Here is a 12,938-nt window from a genome sequence, read left to right as displayed (position 1 = left end):
AATATGGTTTAATTATTTTACATATTGTATAATAGTATATGTGAAAATATCAAATATGAATTAAAGATATTAAGAAAAAAGTTTGTCTTTTTCAACTTGACGTCGTAAAATAACTAAAACTAAAAGGTAACAATAATAGTCATTAATTAAAATAATAAAAATTTTAATCTAATTAAAAATCTGATTAAAACCAATAGTTTAAGCCAACCAACAAACAAACAAACAAACAAATAAATAGCTGAAAGAAGGTTTGGAATAATTAGTCATTTGTCCGTTTAATAAATAGCTTTTTCTCAACAAGATTTATTTATATATTAATTTTAGTATGTACACACAAATTACTCTTTTACTTTTTTTAGGAGAACTAATTCAGTTAGTGTACCGCCGATCTCTCTCTTTCTCGTCGACAGCATACGCAAATTCAAAAAAGTGGTATCAAACTGCCCTTTATAAAAGAAAATAGTCCCTTCCTAACCTTCAAAGCCGTCCGGCAATCCACCTGGACGTTTCAGGATACTTCTTTCATGTATAATTGCGGAAAGCTTAAGAAGATCCAGGGAAAAAGTGGGCAGCACAAACACGTCTGCGGGAAAAATGACAGCAAATTGGTGCGTGTCAGAACCCCGGCACACAAAGAAGGTAAATCAATGAAGAGTAATGAAGTGAAGAAAGAACACTTTAAACAAACGAAGCGTTTTGACAGCGATTGAGTGGCTCCGTGACCTTTTATCTGCGTAATCTAAGCTGGCTTTCTCGGGCCGTTCCCGACTGCTCGCTGAACGCTTGTAAAAGCCAGGCGGACCCAGCGAGGCCCTCGGAAAACTCCTGAATCTGGCTGTCGGGGCTAAAAGCTTCAAGTGGTTTAGATATAAAGAGCGCAGATTCGCGCGGTCCTGTTTTTAATGGTGTTCTTCTCGTTCCTGCCCCCTCCGATGCGCGTCTGTGAATGTGTCGGGCGAAACGGGGAAGACGGCGTTTGGCATGAACGAGATTGGTGTCTCGCTCGGGACTAGCGCTGCGATAATTGACTTGGAAACGGTGTCTCTGTCACGTACGGCTCCCCATCTGTGCAGCGGGCTGTAAGTACCTGGGAGCCCGTGTCAGGGGCCGGTGTTGGGATCGAGGGGCCGCCGCCGTCAGCGCCATTAAGTCACAATGGCACTTCTGCTGTTCTGCGGCGAGCGAGCGCTGGATGGGATGGTCTGTTTTTGGCTGGCGGGGCCGCTGGGACGTACCCTGCTGCCTATGCCAGACGCGGTTGGAGAGACGGGGCCCGGATCTGTTCGCTGGCCCTTTAATAATCAGCCGAGGCCGTGCCAGTGATGCTGCCTTCAGTGCTGCATGGATATTATATTATATTTGTGAGTGGTGTGATATCAGATACCAGAAATGAGACTCTGCATTACTTTGAATTCAGCGTTGCTTTGAACTGTAAAAAGGGTCCAAATTATGACTTGAGAAATAAACAAGTAACTAAGCAATTAAGTAAATAAATAAAAATACTGAAATATTAGTAATATGTAATAAATTAGTAATTGTTGCAAAAAACAATGCATATATTATTTGACATAAATATTATGCAAATAAAAACAAAAGTATTGAAATATTAGTAATATGTATTTAATATTTGTATTAATTGATGCAACATTGTTTTTCAGATATTATTTGATATGTAAAATAAATATTATAATTAGAATAATTTATATGATTAATATAGACTATTTATTTATTTACATGTTTATTTACTTTTTATTTATTATTTTATTTGGCACTAAACGCAGCAAAAATATGAATCTTAAAATGATGATGTCAATTAATTTTGCAACCGCAATTTTACTAATCATAGCTGAGATTGCGTATCTCACAATTACAAGTATATTTCATAAGTGACTTTATTATTTTAAACAGGCAGCTTTTTATTATTTTGTATTATTTTATTATGAAAATATAAAAGAAAAATAGTATTAAAATATAAAAATATATAACATAATATAGTATAATATAATATAAAAGTTATGAAACAAAGTTTTATTTTTAGTTTATTTATTATAAAACTGCAACTTGAATGTTGAATCAGTATCATAATGCTTATGCTATATTAAAATAAGAGTATTAATTCATTCATTCATCATTTGCTTGTTGCATGTTTTGAACGAATAAATGAATCAATGTGTGGTAAATCCAGAAAAGTAACCATCCTGCTAAATTTCAAATCCCACTATCAGAACCTGCTGCAAAAAATAGATGGATATAAATGATGGAAACCTCTATAAAAAAAGTGTTCTCTAAAACAAAGGTCACGAAGATTTGCCCTCATATGCGAAATGGGAAAAAAACAGCAGCATCCTATTATAGAATGCATTTCATTATGGAAGTAGGCTATTCTGAGAAACGTAGTGAGCAGAATATAAATAAAGAAAAGTGTGGACCAATCATAAAGAGTGACATTATGAGGAAGAACAACAAAATAGCCCATGCCAGGAACGTACTTTTTATAAAGCAGACGCAAATTTTTGCTCAGTATGTTGCAAACCTCCATCCTCAAGGGGGCGATAGAGTTACTGACTTTCTGTGCAAGATGCGTTATTATCCAAATAGATAATAACATCAAAAAAAGAAGAAAAGATGTCCACAGGGACAGTAGAAAAAAAAAATGTAGTATAGCAGCCATGTAATAACGCAATGCATACTCAACATTTCGAAACATGTAAAATGAAGCTTGTTACGGTCTCGTTATACCTCGATTAGCATCATAGTCTAGCTTTAAGCTACTGTAAATTAAATTGGTTATGCTACGTTCAATTAATGCTTTCATCTTATTCATGAAAGCATTAATAAGGATAATAATAACCAATTTTATGGAATAACAGGCAAAATTGTTACATAGATTTAGATAAGCATAAGGAATGAATCCGTGTGCTCTCACAATTTTATTTAACAGAAAATGTGTTGATTTGTGAGAATATTTGAGAATAAAGCCACGAGAAGAAGTCAGAATTGTGATTACAAAAAGTCACAAGATGAAGTCAGAACCGTTGAGATAAACTCTGAATTGCAATAGAAATGTCACAAGATTAAGTTGGAATTACTAGAAAAACAAACTGACGATCTTAGAATCGCAAGAAAAGTTCAGAATTGTGAATCATGAATTCAGATCGCAAGAAAAAAGTTGAGCTGAATCAAAATTCGCGAGGAAAAAGAGGGAAGCTATGAGATGAGGCCAGAAGTGTGAGAAAAAAGTTCAGAGACAAAGAAAAAGTCACGAGATGATTTAAAATTGAAAGAAAAAGGCTGCCAGATGAATCAAAATCAGAAGTACATTTGCAAGATAAACTAAGAATTGCAGAGAGAAAAAAGAAAATCGCGAGATCTTTGGAGAACTTTAAAAACAAGTTGTGAGAAGAAGTCTCAAAAAGAGAAAGAGAAAAAGTCACAAGATCAAAAAAACCTTCGAGATAAACTCAGAATTGCAAGAGAAAGTTTTGAGATGAATCAGAATTGCAAGAAAAAAACAATTGTATATTGTAGATGGCTACAAGAAGACCTTATCCTCTCTCTAAAAAAAAAAAAAAAAAACCTGAGTGCTCCAGCTAATAAGACTTTCCTGGGGCTTAAAAAAGAAAAAAAGGGCAAATAACAAGACTCAAAAAGGTCAGCAAAGACTCTGTTAGTACACCTTAAAGTCTTCAAGGGAGGGAATCCATCTAACTGCAATGTTTTCCTTTTGATGAGGTGGAGCACCAGGAGGTAATAATCCTGTCAAGAATAAAGAAGGTGCTGCTGGCAACATCCATTGTGAGCTTTACCTCTTAGCATCATTAAAAGTGCAGCATGTCAACAGAAAGGAGTTTCGTCTTTTCTTGACTCCATTATTTCCTGACTCCAAAGCCAGTAAATAATGTCAGAGCATCGAAAATTGAGACCACATGGCCAGTGAGCACCATCTGTCCTTATGCTTGGTTACCTTCAACCCACGTTGCATTAAAAAAACCCATATAGCTCAGGAAAAGCAGAGCTTTTTCTTACAAACGAATAAATATCAAATTTTTATATAGTGATTTAGCTGCATTAATGCCGCAAGATGGAAGTGAAAGGTTTGAATAGACTTGACTTTGTACCACACATGGACTGCAGGAAACCATTCCCATTCCTGTTGATTTATTCGCTTCTAGATAACCGTGAATAAGTGGTAGTGATCTCTCTGCCATGATTAATGGATAAAGACCGTTGAGGGTATTCAGAAGCAAGTCAGCACTTAAACACCGGAGTCTGGCAGCCAGTAGCATTGATTACTCAAACCCTTTTTGATTTCCCGAGCTTCATTTTGAGGTAAACACTCAGTCCAACCAAGCAGAGCGACTCTACGATCTGACATTTAATTAATTATCAATAGAAACTGCATTGATTGCATAATGCTTCGTTCCATACGGAGACAAACGCAAGAGCTTAAACTCCTTGTGAAAAACAAGTGTGCTTAATAGGACTGAATGCACGCTTGCAGTGTACTTCAAATCTTAAAAGTATCAAAAAACTATACTTGCAGGAAATATTGTTGCGTGATATGTGAAAATATGTGTTGACTAACATTCTAAGCACATTCAAAGTACTTGGTTGTGACTTTAAATGCAGTGCATTATATAGTATTTTTCAGATTTAAAAGAAAAGCATATACAGGCTCCTGGCAACGTATTGAGGAATTATGAAGCGAAATGATCAGTCTAAAATACAATTCTTTCCTGGTTCTTTCGAACAGCTTGTTTCAATTAACTGGATTGTAATCATGCAATATCATAATGTATGCACAATCAAATTATTAAAGCTCGAAAAATATGAAATGTGGACGTTTGCCATGTCTGAGGCATATAAAGTAAATACTGCAGTACTTAAGTTCAATGCGTGACGCTGGCAAGTTTTTTGTTACACTGATATAGGCATGTATCGCTATGCTTGCATTAAGTTGATTCAGATACATATTATGCGGAGGTTTATAATTGAAATATTCACGCGAGTGTCACTAAAAGTGAATGCTCTGGAAATATCCTCTACAGTTTTACTGCTTCTAGTGCTCATTTCAACCAGAAACGATTTGCAGCATTTCCAGTGAGTCTGGGTTATGTTTTACTTCAGAATATTCAGTTTGATTTGGTGAAACAGTTCATCCAGGTTACTGAAAAAAATCATTTGTGAACCAGACATCACTCCAGACTGTTTGCTTGATCGTTCTGGATTAAAGCTTAATACCTTAATATATCATCAGGAGGCAAATTTGTTTTTCTTGGATTTGCTTTTTTGCCTCTTAGAGTCAAAGTGACTGACTTGCACTTTATGAATCAACAAGGAGCATGAAAAAGTCACATATGTCTTGGATAGCCTGAGGATGAGTGCATTAACAGCGACTGCTGAAGTAAATAATTGTGATCGGATGCGATGCCATGCTAGAATTAAACCGTTTCCTACAGATGCTTCCACAATGCTTCGCTTCGAAAAATGTGAATGTTTCCGATAAATCTTTTCATCTTGCAACGTCAAAACCCAGTCCGTCCAATAAGATTTGAGCATTAAACATGGCCAGAACAGCTGCTGTTACAAAAGATTGACATGGTGACGCTAAAAGCTCAGAATACCGTATTGAGCAGAAGCTTAAAAACACCACAGAAAGCACTGCCTCCACAATTCTCATCGCATTCGTGTGACATTACCTTTAAACATACCCCAAATAATGCTCTTAAAATTTACGTCTGATTGTTTGGTGGATAATAATAAGCAAGTTCCATTTTGAGGAGTATTAGTACAGGAAATGCAGAAAATGTCTGATCATAGGCCATTAAATGGCACATGATAAATATAGCAGCCACGGCAGTGATTTGGCATGTTTATTGGACAAGGTGATTTGGACCAGTGGTGGGTGAGCATGATGCTGAGATGAAGAGCGGGGGAGGATTTTTGGGTTCTAATTACCAGCAAGTGAGCAGTGTGCAAACAACGGCCTCCGAATGAATTGTTGGCAAATATTGAAGGACTGACCAGTGGAAGAAGATTGATAGGAGTGCTTTGAGAGAGATGCTGCAAATTAAAGCTCTTTCAAATCACTCTTTCTCTTCACGATGGCTTCGCCTCCTTCCGTACCAATCCCTCTGAAGGACTTCCTTTACAAAAAGCTGTCAGTCTCTGAAAAAATAAGGGAGAGCACTTCCGAAAGGGCAGAGTGGGTGAGGGGTCAGGGGTTAACTGCCGCTCTGTTGGATGAATGGAACTTCGACGACAAGTTTTAAGGCTTGTGTACTGGAAAAACAAAAGAAAATGAGGAGGTCAGATGGTGGACAGGAAAGCAAGAGAGTTTCCCATTACTTTAATTAAAGAAATACTGTGCCAAAACTGTTTGATTTGAAATATTAATCTTTGAAATAACATGGTTACACGTCATTTTTGTTTTCTCATGTAATGTATTTCCATATTCAGTGCACCTTCAATGAAAAATAGCATTAATAAAAAGTTAAATCGTTTTAAAAATTAAAAAAAAAAAAAAATTACATAAATGCTACATTGTTTTAATTCGTGTTTGTTTTCTGTGCGTGGTAAAAAAATAAAATTAATTAATTAATTAATTAATTAATTAATTAATTAATAATAAAAAATTAAAAAATAAACAAGCAATCAATCAGGAATTGGTAGCTGAAAAGTAAGCATTAATTTTTTAAGATGTTAATTTTAATGAAAGGAGTAAGAAGCCTTGTTTTTTTCAGGAATAAAGCTGTATTTACATCAGTTTTTGGAGTATAGATTATGGTTGTTGTCTTCAACAAGGCACTTGTTGTCAACGCAATCAATCCTTTTATCTATTCCCACCAAGTAGCTTAACCCCTCACACTTGGGATGTTTTATTGATGTCATGTTCTCCGACCGCAAAGCACAACTGTATGCGATGTCCCTGCGTTTGTCTCCTGACCTCATTCTGACTCTACCTTTGCATTTTTCAAAGAAGAGCCCAGAGGCATTGAGAGATGCAAAGGGGCTACAGGGGTCTGTAGAATAATCATCAATAACCCGCTTAAAGACAGAGAGTAAAAGGTGGGTGGACGGTGTTGTCGATGGATGTGAGAAGAACTTCGGGGGGAGGAAGGGGAACCATTTCCCTAAAAAGCCCTTGTGCTATTTCGAAAGCCGTTTCCACAGGCTTTAGTAATTCATGGCCAGACTTCGGCGAGAAAAAGACACATTTATCACCTGGACAAGACATCGGTGCTGCTTGGGTAAGAAGGATGAGTATCCCAGGTGGAGTAATGGGAGATTGTCATGGTGCGTGTACACACGGGCGTCTCTGGCTTTCGCGTTTTTAAGATGGGTGATGTGCGAATGAGATCTATGTCTGGCCGATGTGTGGGAACCAAAAACAGCTGTTTTCCAAGAGTTGATGAGGCAGGCATTGCTTTAGCAGAGACTCCTTTATCCCAAAAGGGCTTTTGAGAGGGACGTTGGGCTTATCGCCCCTAAGGTGTGGTTTCCAATGTAAACAGTGGCCATGCAATGTGTCTACAACCAAGTGTTTTTAAAAATAATAGTGATGTAGAAGAACTGTTTTGGATTCCCAAAAGTAGGCATAGGTGTTAAAGGTTCTTCATGAAACCATATACACCAGTAAAAATTACTGGCATCACTGGTGTCATGAACAACAATTAACATCCATAGAAACATCCCAATTTATAAAAGTTTCTTTAAATTATTTATTTATTTATTTGTTCACGATAAAATAAGATGGTAATTTAAGAACTGATCACATAAAGGTTCTAGAAAATGGTTCTTTCTATTACTCTATTTCTACTACTCTATTAAAAATATGAGTTTTAAAAGAAACAAGCTTCCAAAGAAACCCAGTTTTTAAAGCGATACCATAGAAGACCTGTTTTGGGTTTCCTAAAGAACTGTTCAGTAACCAGTTATTAAAATAATCTTTTAATAAGCTGAAGGAGGAGGAAAGATACCATTTAAAGGGCATTCATGGAAATATCAATGATAAAAAGAACCTTGGTCTTTGGCTTTTGGGAACCCAAAATAATGTTTTTATTGCACTGCTTCATAACAATAACAAAATCATTTTTAGAAACAATTTTGTGCAATGGGAAGGTTCTATGGATGGATTCTTCATAAAATCACCATGAAATGCCAACAAGAAACCACTTTTTTTCTTCCTAAAGAACATTTTCCACTCTTAAGATCCTGCATTGGAATGGTCACAGATGTTAAAGTTTCTTCATGAAACCACAGATGCCTATGAAATTTTGAAGGATGTAGCAACCATCATATTAACATTTTAGAAAAAATCTAATTTGTAATAAATAAAAGAAATTGCAATTTGTAGATGTCAGTCCAACTACTGGATATTTTCCAACATTCATGGTAAATCATATAATTAATATTCTTTAGCAAAGTTGATGAATATCATAATCCTTCACCCACTTTTTACATCTACAAGGTCTCAGTATATCGGTCTCGTGACATGTACCAAATGCACACTGGGAATTTGTATGCCAAATTGGGTCTCGGTTTCACTCTTTGAATTCATGTGTGACCCGCACTATTCCTAGACATGCAATCCATTTCTTTGGAAGCAGATGATGTTAAATCCCATTGGGATTAGATTCATTTCTATTCAGTTATAGCTCAGATTCTTTGCTCGGTGCCTGTCGAATGTGAAAAGCATTGTGGGAGAATGTGTCTGCTGCAATTGTCTCCAATTGGATGGATCAGGCCTAAGAGCCATTTAGACCTAAACCAGCGTTAAACACATTGAAATTGGGAACACATTGGGGAGTCATGCACGCATGGAAAAATGTGAGGGTTTGTCAGGATGTGGACATGTTACAACGTTACAATACATTTTTATTATAAAAATTGTCTCGAAATTCTACATAGAGTGACCTAACTCTAACCCATAACTCCAGTATCATCATCTGTTATTTAAACAAACAAACCGAGAACAACCATCTATTCTCTTCCTGACAACTTACTGTATACAGCAAATTATGTGTTTCGGAGAGCAACTAAAGGTGGATTAAAGCTCAGATACTCCAAAAAGAATGACGAATGGAAGCTTTAAACACAGTTTTTGGTTCACACCACCAAACACAACAACAACAGCACACACACAGACACACACAAATCCTCAATTAAAGGCCAGGTCTTGGCCTGTCTTGCTGGCAGTGCAGTGTTAACTTAATGCAGCGTGAAAAAAATCATTATGCTGCACCACAGATGGGTCCAGTCAGGCAGAGGGACCCTTGTGCTCCTCTCAGATGGACATTTGACCATGAACCCTGCTAAAGAGACCATAGCTGCAAGACTTACTGTGCAAACCTAACTGAAAGATACCACTGAGAAATCATGGGCTAGTATAGATAACGACTAGGTGGGCATTTAAGACTTTTTATTTTACCCACATCCTAAAATGCACTGCTGGATGCACTGACAAGCATTTATGATAAACTAAAATATAATTTGATGTAATGTTGTTTTTAATGGCTGTGTAAATAACCCATAAGACTATACAAGTTTGCTCACTTCTTTGAAATGGCTGAAAGTTTTGCCAGTGTGATGTCCTTGATAACCTTTCCACCTCACTGGCCTTGGGGCCTAAGCATCAAAGCACATGTAAACATGTTTTAAGGCACTATAAAACTCAAGAAAGGTAAAGCACATGCTTTCTGCCATTTTATAGTTTTATTGCGGCGTAAGAGAAAGCTGCTCCATTTGAGCTTTTAAATACAACTAAGTGTCCGAGAGTTGATTGTAATGGACTAAGTCAGTCGAGAGAGTTACAAACCACAAAAAAGCAATAAATAAATAAAAATATATATATATATATATATATATATATATATATATATATATATATGTATATATATATATATATATATATATATATATATATATATATATATATATATATATATATATATATAATATTAAATTAACCATGAAAAACCATAAAAATGTTAGATGAACGGTCTTCAGTCTCAGATCTGAGTCAAAATGTTCAAGCGGTTTAGTTATCTATTTAGACGTTTTAGTCCAATTTGATGAACTAGTTCACTAAAAAGAATGATTTGAAAGAAAGATTCGCTTGTGAACCAGACATCTCTCAACGAAGTCTCTGAATTTTATAATGTTGTAAATAGTTCAGTTTCTTGCACAGTCCAATCGTTTCGCTTCATAAGACCCCAATATAGACCCTCAAGAGCCATGGGGACTAATTTAGTGTTGCCTGCATGTGCTTTTTTGGCTCTTAAAGTGCTGGTAGCCGCCGACTTGTATTTAATCAATCACCGCTGGGCTTCAGCTATTTTGATTTTCTTTACTGTTCTGCTAAAGAAAAAGTCCCCTACATCACAGATGGCACGAGGGAGAGCAAGTTAACCGAATTTATCAGCACCTTTAAGAGAGCTTTCTTTTAATGAAATACGGTTGAAGCCTGCCATTCTGAAAAGCATTACCGGGGAAACTAAAATACGCTTGTATACTGTGCCTTAGCAGATACCAATAGAGGAATTTGCATTTGATTTGTTGTATAACATCATGTTTCACAGCGGCGCTTATATCCCGTCATATCTCTGCCTAGGCTAGGCTAAATCAACTGGCGCACCTGGCAAAATACTCCGTGTCCTGTATTAAACTTAGTGACTAAGGCGTTTTTATTTTCCAGCGGCACCGCATTTGAACCCCTGATGTCGTCTCAGTGAACCTGAGAAAGCTTTGCAGTTTACAATTCAGGCCAAAGCGGTTGAGCGCTAGTTTATTAGCTCACTGGATGGTTCGAGTGTTTCCATAAAAGTGAATTACAGCCAACGTCATCCGAGTTAAATTCTATTTACAATGGCTTTATGTAGTTTGTTTGTCATTTTACACAGGGGCATGATTGTTCAGGAAGCTTACTGACTGCATTTCTGGCGTTCAGCAGCATTTAAGTCCCGCTGGTGTTTAGCCACTTGGTGGCAAAGGTGGGTCACATTTCACAGTTACAGGCTTTGGAAGAGTTTTAGGTCTCACAGCAGGGATGGGATAATAACTTTTGCATGTAAACCTTGTTTTGCATTGATATATCCCTACGCAGAATGCTATATAACTGCCATGACTGGGAAAGGCAGCAGTTTTCCGTGTACGAATGTATCCAAACGCTCAAAATAATTGCTGCATGTCCATTGCGTGCGCCAACAAAAGCAGAAAGAGAGCGAGGCGTTGCTGCATGCCTCCAGATACGATCGCAGTTTGATCAAATGCTGTATAAGTGAAGCCCAGTTGCTTCTTTAATAAGTCTTTCAGGGCAATATATCATGACTCCATCATAGAAGGTCCAGAGATGTTGGATTTCAACAAACTAATTGGATTCTCTTAGTTTTTGTATTTGTTATCTGGTTTTTATTGTTTTTGGTGTTTGAACAACCCCAGTTGAAACACATCAAAGTGAACTTGGATTTCTTTTGTGAGATCGGAGTTGAAAAATGTATGTAATTCTGTGTATTATAACTGCAGGCTTGAATTTGTTGTCAGAACTGGGGTTACATAGAAGCATTATAATACAATGGTAAGCCTAAAATAAGATAACACTGTCAAATTCGAAGTATATATAAAACTTGCCCTTTTAGACTTGCACTCTATTGATTAATTAACTCAATATATAGTTTTTTTATAATAAAAAATAACTAACTCTAGCTTCCTTTATTCGTATATTCTGTTTCTTTTACACAACAAAAGCAAAAAAAAAAAAACACTAGCTTTTTTTTTTCTATTCTGTTTTAATAAAATTAATAAAATTTAGAGTCAAACTGTTTTAGCATTCACTATTTTAAAAACAGTATTTAAAACATTATTATAAAACATTTATTTTTGAAATAGTTTTTTTTTTTTTTATATATTGTAGTATTTATCTATAATTGTCATAATGTATTTAACCTAACGCTTTTACAATGTCTTCTAACATTTAATTTATAAAATTACAATAAAAGCATCAATCACTGTTTCACTTGAGAACATCATTCAGCCTTTCCGCTCTAATTACTTACATTAAGTAATTAACGCCGCCTAAATGTTTGAAAATGTTCAAATTAGAGGATAGTATTTTATTGAAAACATGCGAGAATCTGCATTTCCAGCGACCATCTATCAGCTACAGCATCTGTGTGGTGCGAATCCATCATGATTTGCATTTTCTCCTCCTCCTCCATATCTGAGGTGTACTTTGTCAGAGCAAAAAGCCACTGATGAGTTGAGATTAACAGGAAAGATTAATTAATTACCTCATAAGTGCTTAGATAATGACGGCTCATCCAAACATTATGGATGACTCAATAACTAGATCAGAAATTGTATCCCACTGCAAACTAATTACTCTTGCGATTCTAGGAAGCGCTCCCCATTTTCTCCCGAATGTCCGCCTGTTCTGAAGGCCGCTGCACAAACTCTGTTTATATTTGCACAATGCAGACGCATAGATATTGCTGACACTGAAAGCTGAGTTATTATGCTTGCTTTGCAGCAGGATTTTTCAGGTTTTTTTCCATTCAGGTAAGCACTTAATAAAGTATTTTGCTGCTCAAGTTGTTGTTTTCATTGTGTGCTCATGAATCAGACCTGCAGACTCTCTGCGTCACTCCTCTAGAATGTCAGCGATGAGACAAAACGCTGAATAAATTGACACACATGCTTTCTATGACTGAAAGAAGTGACTTTCGGTTAAGGTTTGCTACAGATTAAAGATTAAATTATAATTGCTATGCAAAAAGGCTTGGCCGTTTAATAAATGAATGGATGATTGAATCAATTAATCAATTAATCAATCAATCTGGTATGGAAAGTACACAAGGCCAGAGAGTAAACATTAAAACTGATGTTTTATATGGGAAAACAGATGGATGAGTATGTGAGTGAATGGTGGGGTGAATGAGTAG

The sequence above is a fragment of the Puntigrus tetrazona genome, chromosome 15 (genome assembly GCF_018831695.1).
Source record: "Puntigrus tetrazona isolate hp1 chromosome 15, ASM1883169v1, whole genome shotgun sequence".
NCBI lineage: Eukaryota > Metazoa > Chordata > Actinopteri > Cypriniformes > Cyprinidae > Puntigrus > Puntigrus tetrazona.
The sequence above is the reverse complement of the archived record's forward strand: the minus strand, read 5'-3'. Positions refer to the sequence as shown.